Source organism: Hyperolius riggenbachi, chromosome 1 (genome assembly GCF_040937935.1).
Source record: "Hyperolius riggenbachi isolate aHypRig1 chromosome 1, aHypRig1.pri, whole genome shotgun sequence".
Lineage (NCBI taxonomy): Eukaryota > Metazoa > Chordata > Amphibia > Anura > Hyperoliidae > Hyperolius > Hyperolius riggenbachi.
Window position 1 is genome coordinate 239,829,819 of NC_090646.1, and position 14,631 is coordinate 239,844,449.

General features: G+C 45.2%; 1 pseudogene; it reads left to right on the forward strand.

Annotated features, from left to right (window-relative positions):
- LOC137547341 (OTU domain-containing protein 7B-like) overlaps positions 1-14,631 on the forward strand; it is a 123,298-nt pseudogene that overhangs the window by 1,341 nt on the left and 107,326 nt on the right.

A 14,631-nucleotide genomic window follows, 5' to 3' on the forward strand; every position in this document is an offset into this window, starting at 1 on the left:
ACCAAAAGTGCAGGGTGAGATTGACTGCAGACTCGCAAAGAAATAATTAATGTAAATATTTTGTCATATTTCCATAAATGCCAGCATTATGCAAAGAAGGGGGATTGTTACCTAAAGGAATATGAAGGTATAAAAAGATGATTCAAGATTGTATCATAAACCAAACCATAGATATCAATCTCTCAGATATGAAGAATAGTTTATGAATTTAGATCATACTGGAACCAAAGCTGATCTCAGAATTTTTGTTTTCTGTGTTGCCACAGAGATATGATATTTTCATGTACTGTATTTCATATCCATTGCTTCCTATTATGAGGGGAGTGGATTTAGACCAGATTGCAGAGTCCACCCCAGTTCTCATAACAAACTCCTTCCCAACAGCGGATGGGATAAGTCCAAATTTTGGGATTCATTAATACTTTTTGCTCAAGGGCCTTTTAGGCCACCATGAAAATTATAACTTGGAATTTTAAAGGTCTTAATACACCTGAAAAGCGTACTTAGACATTTGGACAAAATGAAGGTTGACATAGCCATACTGCAAGAATATCCCCTCAGACAGAAAGATCTTGGTTTAATGCAGAAATTCTGGGTGGGCCAGGTAATAGGCGCACCTTCAGAGATTAGAAGAACTGGTATAATAGCTTTAATCAGTAGAAAATTTGTGGGTACAGTTTCTCTTTGTGATTTTGATGCTTTAGAAGGTAGATGGATAAAGTTGAAAGTTCAGATAGATAACACATCATACATGGTTTGGTTCTCCATTTTTTTTCAGAAGCTGGCACGTGATTTAGCTAAAGCCCCAGACTCTACCAGAATAATTGTGATAGGTGATTTTAATGCAGTCCCGAATTCACAAATCGATAGGCAAACTCCAGGTTCAATGTCCCACATCACTCGGCAGCAGGACCATCCCTTGCAAATTTTTATGGAGACCTCAGGATTGATCGATGTCTGGCGCCATCTCCACCCGTTTGATTGGGATTACTCTTACTACTTCCAGGTTCATGCCTCTAGCTCACACATTGATATTTTTTTGGTTTCTAAAAATGTACTCACCTCCTTTCATTCAATTAATATCAAGGCCCTAGTGATCTCAGATCATGCTCCTATTCTGGCCACTTGCTATAAAACTTACAAACCGAAAACTGGGGAATAGCATTTTCCAACTTTTTTGTACACAGATGAGCAGTTTGCAGCTGACATAATCTTGTGGTGGAGAGAATACTGCTCTAACAATAAACAACATTGGAAACAGCCAGTCCTATTTTGGGAAACTGCTAAAGCTGTTCTGAGGGGTCATATTATTTCATATGCTAGCTCTTATAGGAAAAAAAAACAATGGAGAACTATCAGAGAATATGTAATGGGGCCCGTCAGTCTTACACTGCTTATTTGACTGATCCTACATCTTCTCTCAGAGATAAATGGATCGCTACTAAGGAGGCTGACGCATGGCTAGAGCGTTATGACAAGACATTTGGATCTTATAGAGCAGCACATTTTTTCAAATTGGCAAATGAGGCAGGAAGGATGTTGGCTAATCTAACCAAACCTAGATGGACTAAGTCAGTGATCTCAAAGATCAGGAATAATCAGGGCAGGATCTGCACAAATCAAGAGGAGGTCCTTGATGTCTTCCATACTTATTACTCACAGTTGTATGAATTTAAGACCTCATCAGAAGTAGACCAGAAACAGTTTAATTCGGTGAAATTGCCAAAATTATTAGACCCAGATCTACAATATTTGAATTTTCCTATAACGCCACAAGAAGTTTTGCAGGTAATTAAAAAGTCAGGATTGGGGAAGGCTCCGGTGCCTGACTGCCTTTCTATTGAATTTTTTTCAACTTTTAAAAAACAATGCAGTAAATACAATGGCGGCTCTGTATAACCATATTCTTAAAGACAAACAATTTCTCCCCACAGCCAATGATGCTAGAATTAAATTTAATTGTAAAACCAGGTAAGGACCCTTTGGAGCCTTTCTCGTTCAGACCAATTTCTCTCTTGAACCTGGATTTCAAGATTGTGTCTAAGGTGATGGCTGATAGATTAGCTGAAGTCCTTTCTAGCCTTATACTAGATAAACAAATGGGCTTTGTGAGAGGCAGAAGTGCTCTGTGATAAATATAAGGAAGACATTGGCGACTATATTGGTATATGGCAGGTTGCATGGGGGATGGAGGGGATCGGTGGCCTTCTTGGCCTTAGATGCTGAGATGGCCTTTGATAGTATCGAATGGTCTTGGTTGTTTACAGTTCTCGAATCCTATGGATTTCAGGGGCACTTTCTTACCTATATTAGGCTAATATACACAAGCCCAAAGGTTAAGGTGGCTATTCCAGGAGCTCTGAGTCCCACTATTTCCCTGGGCAGAGCACGAGACAGGCCTGTCCATTATTTCCGTTGTTGTTTAATTTAGCTTTGGAGCCCCTATCTCGTGCCCTTGCTGTAATGATCTGCACTGCTGTCTGCACAGGCAGACAGCTGTTTGACCATTTTTTAGGTCTGAGTGCTGCAGGTCTCTGGAAAAGAGACCTGTCTTCACTCTGCAAGTTTCAGAGTTGCTGTTCTGGTGAGGAATTTGCATCCACTTGTCATGCAAATTGCTTAGCTGCTTCCTTTGATGGCTTGCAGTATAAATACCATTTCCTCCCAGAATTCCCTGCTGGTCAGGAAGGTTTGTTCCTGCTAACTTACCTGGAGTCTCAGCCCTCTGCTCATTGTAGGCTATTATTGCTAGCTTAGAGTAGTTATCATAGTTATCCTTTGGGAGTGCTCCTTGCATTCCTATTTAGTGCAGTCAGGTTTGTGTTATAATTTGTACTGCCTATTCTGTCTTGTCTTGTCCTTGCGATTGCACTGCCGTTAGCGGTAGTGAATCGTTCTGTCTGTTTGGATCGCACTTGCCCTAGCGTTAGAGGCAGTGGATCTCTCTGTATTCTGTCTTGGAGTTTAACCTAGGCTGCGGTTGCTGCTGGTTACTCCTTCTGTCTCTCTTGTACGGATCGCATTCGCTCTTGCAGAAGAGCAGTGGATTCTTGCAGTCCTGTTCCCGTGTATGGATCGCACTCGCTCTTGCGGAATAGCAGTGGATTCTTTCAGTCCTGTTCCTGTGTACAGATCACACTCGCTCTTGCGGAAGAGCAGTGGATCCTATCTGACTTGTTCCTGTTCTCTGTTTGTCCGGAGCAAACGCTTGCTGTTACCTGAGGTAAGGCAACCGATTAGCAAGCGTTTCTGTTATTTGTTTGTTTGTGTTTCTGGGTTTATTTGTTAGTTAGGGTTGGCGTGTTTTGTCGCTGTTCCGCTTCCCGTGCGGCGATCGCGTTTAGTGCGTTTGTTATTTTCTTTGGCGTTCTGATCATTATTGTTTGCTGTGTCTTTCTTACGACGTCTATGCTCTGTCTTTACTCGGTCTTGTGTCGCTGTTAGCAATCGCCATTTCTTGCGATTGCTTTCCCACTTGGTCTTCGCTGTTGTGTGTTCACCGTCGGCAGGTGGCGACTAGATTGGTGGACATACATACATTCTGTCTCTGTGCTCACTCTCTTTCACTAGGGGCTATCTTGCCCTGTATTGCTTCCCCTCGTACAATTCCTATCCTGGCATCTGTGGCAGTACAGAGGGTTTATTCCTCTGAACTCCACAGCTCCATCTGCCGGTGGGAATTTTCCCTCTACAGGTGCATTGCACCACAGCTGGGTTCTGTTATTCAAGCGTTTGTGGAGGATTTCCGCAGTGTCAGCGCACATCTTGTGCGCTGACCACGGAGATAATTCCACAATCGTAACACTTGCCCTATCAAGTGTTTTTCGAGGGAATCTGAGTGGGTCCACAGACCTTATATACGTCCTTGTTTGCAGATGACATATTACTCTATATGGCCAACCCTAATAGGGACCTGGTTAAGGTTATTAATTTTAATAATGCATTTGGTAAAGTCTCTGGTCTATCTATTAACTACCACAAGAGCAAACTCTTAGGCAGGGAACACACTTGTCTTTCAGTTTTCCGCGCGCGTTTTCCTGCATATTTTTTCTGCACACCAAGTGTGTCTCTATGCAGGAAAACGCGTGCGTTTTTTCATAGCAGCTGATGTAATTGATACAAAAAACTGACAAAATGTGCAGAGTCATGATGCAGAATGTCAGTTTTTTTTCTGCGCGTGAACAAAATACTAAGTGTGTACTACCCCATTGATTAACATGAGTTCTCAGTTTTTCTGTGCAGAAAATGCGTACGAAAACAGTCAAGTGTGTTCCCTGCCTTATTTCTTAATGGGAAAAACTCATTGGGCTTGATTTACTTAGAGGTGCTAACCTACTTAGCACGTCTAAAGTCTTTAGGCGTGCTAACCAGGGTGCTAAGTAGGTTTGCACCGGTTTTCTCAATCAGATCGTGCGCTAAGTACCGCGCGCAAAGTTTTGCGCACGCAAAGTCCTACGCGCGCTAAGTCCCATAGGCTTTAGTGGGCACTTCGCGCGGAGCGCCCTGCGCGTGGTACTTTGCGCGTGGTACTTTGCGCACGATCACTACTTTTCACATTTCAACTAAGTTTAGACGTGCTAAGGGCCAGTGCTAAAGTTAGCACCATTTTGTAAATCAAGCCCATTATGTCCTTTACTAAATGTCCAACTTAGACAAGCCACATCTTCTATAACATACCTAGGTATTAATATTCCAAGGGACACAGCCCAGCTCTATGGGTAAAATTTCTCTCCAGTCATTGCAAAAATTTTAAAAGAAGTACAAAGTTGGGAGCATCTGCCAATCTCTTTAGCAGGAAGAGTACAATTAATAAAAATGATGAGTTTTGCTAGGTTATTATACCCTATTCAAACCTTACCTGTACTTACAAAGCATAAAGATATTAAGCGTATAAATTGGGACTGGCGGGCCACATCTCCCCTTAGCTCCCCTTTGTTGATAATCCTGCATTTACACCAGGGCTGTTGCATCCTGTTTATACCCAATGGGCAAAACTGGGACTAACTCATCTTAAAGAGGAACTGTGTTGACAAAACGTCCCCTGGGGGGGTACTCACCTCGGGTGGGGGAAGCCTTCGGATCCTAATGAGGCTTCCCACGTTGTCCTCCATCCCTCAGGGGTCTCGCTGCAGCCCTCCGTGCAGCGGTGACGTCAATATTTACCTTCCCGGCTCCTGCGCAGGCGCTCTGACCGCTGTTGGCTCCGAAGTAGGCGGAAATACCCGATCGCCGTCGGGTCTGCTCTACTGCGCAGGCGCAAGTTTCCGGCGCCTGCGCAGTAGAGCGGACCCGACGGAGATCGGGTATTTCCGTCTATTTCCGTGCCGGAAGCAGCCACAGCGCCCCCGCTGGAGCCAGCAAAGGTAAATATTGAATCTACAGTCGGGTCTGTCGCTGGCTGTTCGGAGGGCTGCAGCGAGACCCCCGTGGGACAGAGGACGGCGTGGGAAGCCTCATTAGGATCCGGAGGCTTCCCCCACCCGAGGTGATTACCCCCCAGGGGAGGTTTTTGATGTTACAGAGTCTCTTTAAGGATATTTTACGGAAGGATCTATCACTCATCTCCTTTGAAGAGGTGGTTTCCAGGTTTCCCAAGTTAGCATCCCATTACATCACCCCAGTACTGCAAACTCTTTACTGGTTGCCAGTAAAATGGAGAATCAATTTTAAGATCTGCCTGCTGACATTCAAGGCTCTACACCACATGGGACCCAAATACATAGCAGGTCTATTGGAACTTTATGCCCCTCCACGCACCCTCCGCTCTGCCAACAAGATGAAGCTGATTATTCCCAGGATACACTTAACATTTGGTGCTCGGGCCTTTTCCTACGCAGCCCCTACTCTATGGAACTCACTTCCACAATCAGTACGAGAGGCTCCTTCTCTGGACAGCTTTAAAAAAAGGCTAAAAAAACTCACCTCTTTTCCCTAGCCTTCGAGACTGCATAATGCAGGGTCACAGCGCTTTGAGTCCCCAGGGAGAAAAGTGCTATATAAATATTATTGTTATTGTTATTATTTCTATTATAAACAGGTTGATAGCTTCTTTTCTAGTATAATAGGCAGACGAGGGAAATTGAAAACCCATAAAACATTTAAAGACATTCTGGCTACTCCAAAGGAGCAGAGGTCGCTCTCCTGGATTTATACACTTATTAGGGAGACTACCCCAGTTATTAGAAAACATACCTTACATTTACGAAAGTTGGCTGAACTATTATCAATTGAAATAGTGTAGTGCACTGAAATAATACAAACCAGTCGGATGGCAGTCAGGAAATAGGGATGTGGCAAACGGTTCGCCGGCAAACGGTTCCAGGTGAACTTCGGTGGTTCACGTTCGCCAAGAGCAGGCGAACTTTTTCGGAAGTTTGATTCGCCCCATAATGCTCTATTGAGCAGAACTTTGACCCTCTACATAACAGTCAGCAGGCACATTGTTGCCAATCAGACTACACTCACTCCTGGAGCCCCACCCCCCTTATAAAAGGCAAGGTCCTTGTGCCGTTTTACTCACTAGTCTGCCTACACTAATTAGTTAACCTCCTTGCCGGTCTAAAAAATCCGGCAAGGAGGCAGCGCCGCACTTTTTTTTTTTTTTTTTTTTTTAAATCATGTAGCGAGCCAAGGGCTCGCTACATGATAGCCGCTGAGCGGCGGCATCCCCCTACCTACTCCGATCGCCTTCGGCGATCAGAGTATGCAAGAAATCCCGTTGAGAATGGGATTTCTTGCAGGGCTTCCCCGGTCGCCATGGCGACCGGGCGGGATGACGTCACCGACGTCATGGACGTCGTGACGTCAGAGGGAACCCCGATCTGCCCCTTAGCGCTGCCTGGCACTGATTGGCCAGGCTGCGCAGGGGTCTGGGGCGGGGGGGGGCGGCTCGGCGCGGCGGGTAGCGGCGAATCGGCGGCAAGCGGCGGCGATCGCAAGTTACAAGCAGCTAGCAAAGTGCTAGCTGCTTGTAACAAAAAAAAATTTATGCAAATCGGCCCAGCGGGGCCTGAGAAATCCTCCTGCGCAGGTTACCCCGAACTGTGTTCGGGATAACCGGCAAGGAGGTTAAGGGACATCTGCTGACAGACTCTGCTAGGGAGAGTTTAATTAGGCTCTTATAGGCTTGTTCCTAGCTAATTGTAATTACTTTACTCCCTCACTCCCTCCGGGAGAAGGGAGAAGGGTCTCATCTTCTAGGGAATTGTAGAATTTCAAAAGCCAGCTTATATACCTTGGCCAGGAATTGAACCCAGGTCTGAGTGCTTGGTAGTCAGCTCTCTTAACCGCTATACCACCACCAGCACTACATGCTGAAGGCAGCCTAGCATGTACCATTATGATCTATCCTAGAGAAAAATGAGCTTGCTTAAGGATGTGTAGTATGTCAAAAGCCAACTCACATTGGCCAGGAGTAGAACACAGTTTCTGTGACACAATTGGTTAGCGTGTTTGGCTGTTAACTAAAAGGTTGGTGGTTCAACCCCACCCAGGCATGACCTTGCCTTTTGTGTTCAACAGTTGTCCGAAGAGAACCTCAGATAGCCATGTAGATTCATCTCTCTCTCTCTCTAGTAGGGATGGTCACCGCTTTCAGCGGAATTGTATTTTCCGCAATTTTGGGCGGAAATTGGTCATCCCATTCCGTTTGGTCGGAACGGAATTGCTTTTTCAATCCTGCAGAATTCCGAAATTGCCTGTGAAATTCTGCTGGTATCCGTTGATGCCATTGAAGTGAATTTTCAGCTTAAAACCATCAAGTCCTAGAGAGAGAGAAAGAGAGAGAGCTGATTTTTCTCTTGGGTATATCACAATGGTACATGCTAGGCTGGCTTCAGCATTTAGTGTTGGTGGTGGAACAGCGGTTAAGAGAGCTGACTACCAAGCACTCAGACCTGGGTTCAATTCCCGGCCAAGGTATGTAAGCTGGCTTTTTAAAGCCTACAAATCTTTAAGCAAGCTCATTTTTTTCTAGGATATATCATAATGGCACATGCTAGGCTGCCTTCAGCATGTAGTGTTGGTGGTGGACCAGCAGTTAAGAGAGGGCTGGTAGGTTCTGACAGCACAAATGACTGAATAGTTTAACTAGACCTTGCCAGAGGAGCTGACAAGATTCTACCAGTCACTGGAGCTATATAAGTAATTCTGAACCTCACCAGAGGGGCTGGTAGATTCTAACAATTAGAGCACCTCATCAGTGGCTAGGGCCCACTGTTGAGTAGAGTAGTTAGACAGGCAAGGTTCGATAACAGGCAGGCAGAGACAGTACAAAATCGGCAGGCAAGAGAGTAGTAAATATCAGGCAGAGGTTCAGCAACTAAAGTCAGAAAGGTAAAGGTACAGAATAGTTTAGCAATAGCAAGGTCAGAGAGTAGCCAGAATCATACACAGGTTATCAGAAAACAATGTAATAATTACTAACTATAGATAGATGTATATCGCAAACACTGCATATACATCTATCATCAACAGGAACCTCAATAGGTCTGAGCGCTTAACACGAGTGTATTCGCAACAGCAGACAAGTTGCCAATGATCTGTGAAGGCTTAAGAAGCCGAGGAGAGCCCAGCGCCACGCCCCCAAGCAATCAGCCAATCCAAGCGGCGCGAGTCACTCCTGACGTCAGCCGACCGGCAGGTCAGCTGACACACCTTCTTCCAGCATAAAGGTCCTGTCTCCGCGCGCACCCGCACGGTACAGAGACTCTATGAGCAAGAGACAATGCCGTTCCCAGCGTGCTGGACGCCGCCGGAACAGATAAGGCCTGTGAACAGGGAACAAAGGCGGCTGCGGTTATAGCCTGCGTATCCGCAGCCGCCATAGTTTCAGATGCTACAGTACCCCCCCTCTAGGCGTGGACTCCGAACACTATCCACCTGGCCTATCAGAATGCAATCTATGGAACTCCTCCCTGAGTTCTTCTGCATGCATGCAAGAAAGTGGTACCCAAGATCTCTCCTCTGCACCATACCCTCTCCAGTGAATTAGGTACTGTATGGAGTTACGAACCACCCGAGAATCCAAGATCTGCTCTATCTCGTACTCTGTTTCTCCATCAATCACCACAGGGGGGGAGGAGAGGAATCCACATGCACAGCAGGTTTCAAGAGGGATACATGAAACGTTCTACCACCCCTGAAGCTGGGTGGGAGCGAGACAACATAGGTAACATTGTTGACCCTTTTGGACACAGGGTATGGCCCTATGAATTTGGGACCTAATTTAGAAGAGAAAAAAATATATTAAAAAAAAATACATATATCCAGGCCAGGGCCAGAGTTAGGACACCTATGTTTACCTGGGTACTTCTGCGCAGTATAGGTGACTAAGCATAAGAATGCATTCTTCTGTGAACTAAAACCCCAGCTTTTAACTTAGCTGTAGGGATAACAGTTGTGCCTGGATGAGTGAATCTGTGAATGCATTTGTTTGAACATTTGCATGCGAGAGTGCGAAGGGTTAATAGATTTTTGCTAATTTAGAAGAGGGTTGCTTTAGGGCCAAGTGTTGAGTAGAAACCCACACTAAATCTCCTGGGAGAAAATTCCACTCCACAGAACGTTTCCTATCCGCCTGTTTCTTCTGGGTAGAAAAAGCCTTTTTCAAATTCTCTTTGACTTTTCCCCAGATCTCCTTTAATGTCCCTTGCCACTCCTCTAAGGCCAGGAAAGGTGATTACACCACTGGCAGAGGAGAGAACTTCGGTGATCTCCCCGTTACTACTTGAAAAGGGGAGAATCCCGAGGAAGCACATTTCAAATTATTATGGGCAAATTCTGCAAAAGGCAAGAATTTGACCCAATCCACCTGAGCATCAGCCACCTAACATCTAAGGAACTGCTCTAAAGATTGGTTGACCCTTTCGGTCTGCCCGTTAGTCTGTGGGTGGTAGCCGGAGGAAAACAATAAATTAATTCCCATATGATGACAGAAGGCCTTCCAAAACCTGGACACAAACTGGACTCCCCTATCTGACACCACATTTTCCGAAATTCCATGCAGTCTGAAAATGTGACGGATGAAGACCCCTGCCAACTCTTGTGCAGTGGGGAGTCCGTCCAAGGGACAGGGCCGGATTTGTATCTCTTAGTGCCCTAGGCCAACGGTCAATAACCGCCCCCCCCCCCCCCCTTAAACACAATTGTATATGCATGCAAAATATGAGCGGACAGTCAGTGACATGACTATGTACTCTGTAATGTGCTGCAGAAGATGTCACTGCTATATAAATACATAATAATAATATGGTAGGACATTAGACTATGACTATGGTAGGATTAGATTGTGTGCTCCTCCAAATACAGTCAGTGACATGGCTATGTACTCTGTACAGTGCTGCAGAAGATGTCAGTGCTATATAAATACATAATAATAATATGGTAGGACATTACACTATGACTATGGTAGGATTAGAGTGTGAGCTCCTCTGAGGACAGTCAGTGACATGTCTATGTACTCTGTAAAGTGCTACAGGAGATGTCAGTGCTATATAAATACATAATAATAATCATATGGTAGGACATTACACTATGACTGTGGTAGGATTAGAGTGTGAGCTCCTCTGAGGACAGTCAGTGACATGACTATGTACTCTGTAATGTGCTGCAGAAGATGTCACTGCTATATAAATACATAATAATAATATGGTAGGACATTAGACTATGACTATGGTAGGATAAGATTGTGAGCTCCTCTGAGGACAGTCAGTGACATGACTATGTACTCTGTAATGTGCTGCAGAAGCTGTCAGTGCTATATAAATACATAATAATAATAATCATATGGTAGGACATTACACTATGACTGTGGTAGGATTAGAGTGTGAGCTCCTCTGAGGACAGTCAGTGACATGACTATGTACTCTGTAATGTGCTGCAGAAGATGTCACTGCTATATAAATACATAATAATAATAATATGGTAGGACATTAGACTATGATTATGGTAGGATTAGATTGTGAGCTCCTCTGAGGACAGTCAGTGACATGACTATGTACTCTGTAATGTGCTGCAGAAGATGTCAGTGCTATATAAATACAAAATAATATTAATAATATGGTAGGACGTTACACTAGGACTACGGTAGGATTAGGTTGTGAGCTCCTCTGAGGACAATCAATACCATGACTCTGCAAAGGGCTACATAAGAGGTCAACACTATATTACAAGTCATCTGTACATACGAGAGAGAGAGAGAGAGAGAGAGAGAGAGAGAGAGAGAGAGAGAGAGAGAGAGAGAGAGAGAGAGAGAGAGAGAGAAGAAAAAGTGGGGGACAGGAGACTTTTCACATGGAGACAAAAAAAAGGCAATAAATCAGCCCTGCTGAGACAAAGCACTGCAGCTGCCAGGTCAGCTACGGACAGTATATTGCAGCTGTTTATTTACTTATTGTCCCAGCCTGGCCATCTAAAAGTGTGAAACCTCCATCCAGCTCTGTCCCTATAGCTCCCTAGACACTGATCCCTGGGTGGGCGTCCATGTCCTCCTAATCAATCTTGTTAAATGCTTACCAGCATTGATTGCTGACAAGCTGCTTCGTGCCTGAGACTGGCTGTCCGTGCACAGTATCCTCAGCCTCTGCTGCCGGTGCCGGGATCTTTCATTGTAAACCAAATCAGTCCTCCTTGCCGCCACAAGTGACTTCTGGCCAATTCAAATCATAGAGCTGACCAAGCCACTCCCCCCAAGCCGCGCTATTGGTCGCCTCTCATCATTGGAGCGCAGTGATTGGCTGCTGTGCTCCGATCCTTGCAATGCTGGAGGAGAGGGGAGATCAGACAGCTGCAAGTCTCGGAGGGACTCCGATTCATCTAGGCAGGACAGGTGCACGTGAGTCCAGCCTGTCCGCGGCCACCCACTACCAGCCAATACATGTTGCAAACTTTTTAATACAGGGCGGCCGCGGACAGAACAGACTCTGCTGCGAGGATGTGTTTGAGGAATGGGATAGTGACTCAGCGAGCACACAGAGGAGGAGGGGAGAGACACTGCAGGCTGAAACTGGCGGCCGGGAGAGCCGCCGGCTGGCATGAATGCGTAGCGATCCGTTGTTATCACTCTCTGCCTGCCTGCACTTACTTTTCTGACCCTCAGCCGCCCCAAGTAGAGCTTAATTTCTGGCGCCCTAGGCCAAGGCCTCTGTGGCCTTGCCAGAAATCCGGCCCTGCCAAGGGAATAAAGTGGGCCATCTTACTGAACCTATCGACTACCACCCATATTACTGTTTTACCTTCTGATCTAGGCAAATCGCCCACAAAGTCCATGGACACATGGGTCCAGGGCTGCTCAGGCACTGGAAGTGACTGTATGGTACCCACAGGAGCCCGTCTAGACGACTTACTCCTAGCACAAACAGAGCAATTACTGACAAATTCCTTACAATCTGACACTAGCGAAGGCCACCAGACGCAACGGTCTAACAACTCCTGTGTGCGAGCAATCCCTGGATGACCAGCATTTTTATGGGTATGGAATGCATGAAGAATTTTAAATCTGAACTGCAATGGAACAAATAGAACTCCATCTGGTTTCCCTTCAGGGATGTCCTGTTGGAATGGGCTTAACGTAGGTACCCAATCCACCCAGGAATCTGTCTCAGGGGGTTCAGAGGACGACTCAGAAGTCCCCTCCACTTGAATTTCAGTAGCGGCTAAGGTAACATTCTCCAGACAATGATGATGACAATAAGGAGACCAGCTTAACAACTGTCTGGAACTCCAGTCAATCTGAGGAGAATGTTTTTTAAGCCACGGCATACCCAGAATGACGGTGGAGGTGGACATTTTAAGTACCAGAAACTGTATTTGTTCCTTATGCAAGACTCCTAACTGACACAACAACACAGGAGTCTGGGTGACGGAGTGTTTAATTGGTAATGGGGAGTCATTCACTGCGGTAATCTGTACCTGACGTCCCACAGGAGTTAAAAGAAAACCAAATTTGATAGCAAAATCATAAGCCATGACATTCACAGCCGAACCCGAGTCTTTAAACGCCTGAGTGGAGTGAACCTGCTCCCTCCAGGTGATAGAACACGGGAGTAATAAACGTTTATTGCTTAGAGGTAAGACTGGATCGCCTAGGGTAGTACCTCCAGCTACTCCTAGGCGATAGAGTTTTCCGCCTTCTTGGGACAAGCAGCCACTATATGCCCTTTCTCAGCGCAATAAAGACATAATTTTTCATTGCGTCTCCTGTTTTTCTCGACCTCTGTGAGCTTGGTTTGCCCAATCTGCATTGGCTCATCACGAGGTGGAGAGGAAGACACTGAAGCAGAAAAGGTACCAGAAGCATACCTCCCTGGTACTTTACTTCGAGCTTGCCTCTGATAGCGAACTCGCCGATCAATTTTGACAGCCAGTGAGATGGCTTCGTCCAATGATTTTGGTTCGGGTGTCCCAACATCAAGTCGGCAACTGCATCAGATAACCCCGGCAAAAAACAATCTAAGAGTGCGTACTTCCCCCATCTGGCTGAGGCTGCCCATCTCCTAAATTCAGCTGCATAAGTTTCAACAGGATTATGCCCCTGCCTGAGTGTCTTCAATTTTCCTTTCTGAAGTTATGGCTAAATCGGGATCATCGTATATAACTGCCTTTGCCTTGAAAAAAGCATCAACTGAGGCCAGAGCCTCATTCTCCTGAGGGAGACTATAGGCCCAGGACTATGAATCACCAGATAATAACGTCTTAATGAATGTAATTCTCTGGCGGTCTGTACCTGACGATACTGGCCGTAGTTCGAAATAAGATAAACACCTGTGCTTAAAATTTCGAAAATCAGAGGGATGCCCCTAGAATTTTTCAGGAGGAGGCACCCTGGGTTCTATGACATGAGGGGAGGGCACTTGTGCATTAGGGTCTTTCAAACGGTTAACTGTTTGAATCAGTTGGTCGATCTGGGTCTGCTGCGTGTTAACCGTATTAATGAGTTCATTAACATTGGTAGTCAGCAGATCTACCCGATTGCACAGTGTCTCCATATTATTCCTGGTCTGCTGTTCTGTAACGATTGGGTGCTGCAACTCAGACGTCTGATTATTTGTGATCTGCAGAATCACCAATAATACAGACGCTATACCTGATTATGTGGTGATCTGCAGTATCACCAATAATACCAGTATAGCTATCAGAGAGTAAGTTGTGGTGTTTGGTGCAACAGTATAGACTTCTCCAGAGGAGCTGGAGGGTCTACCAACACAAATAGCAAAAGGTCTTTACCAGAGGAGCTGGCAAAGTACTTTAACAATGAGAGAATAAGAAGTTTGGCTAAACCTTACCAGAGGAGCTGGTAAGGTACTGACAGCACAAATGACTGAATAGTAACTAGACCTTGCCAGAGGAGCTGACAAGATACTATCAGTCACTGGAGCTATACACGGGGTGCAGAATTATTAGGCAAGTTGTATTTTTGAGGAATAATTTTATTATTGAACAACAACCATGTTCTCAATGAACCCAAAAAACTCATTAATATCAAAGCTGAATATTTTTGAAAGTAGTTTTTAATTTGTTTTTAGTTTTAGCTATTTTAGGGTGATATCTGTGTGTGTAGGTGACTATTACTGTGCATGATTATTAGGCAACTTAACAAAAAACAAATATATACCCATTTCAATTATTTATTTT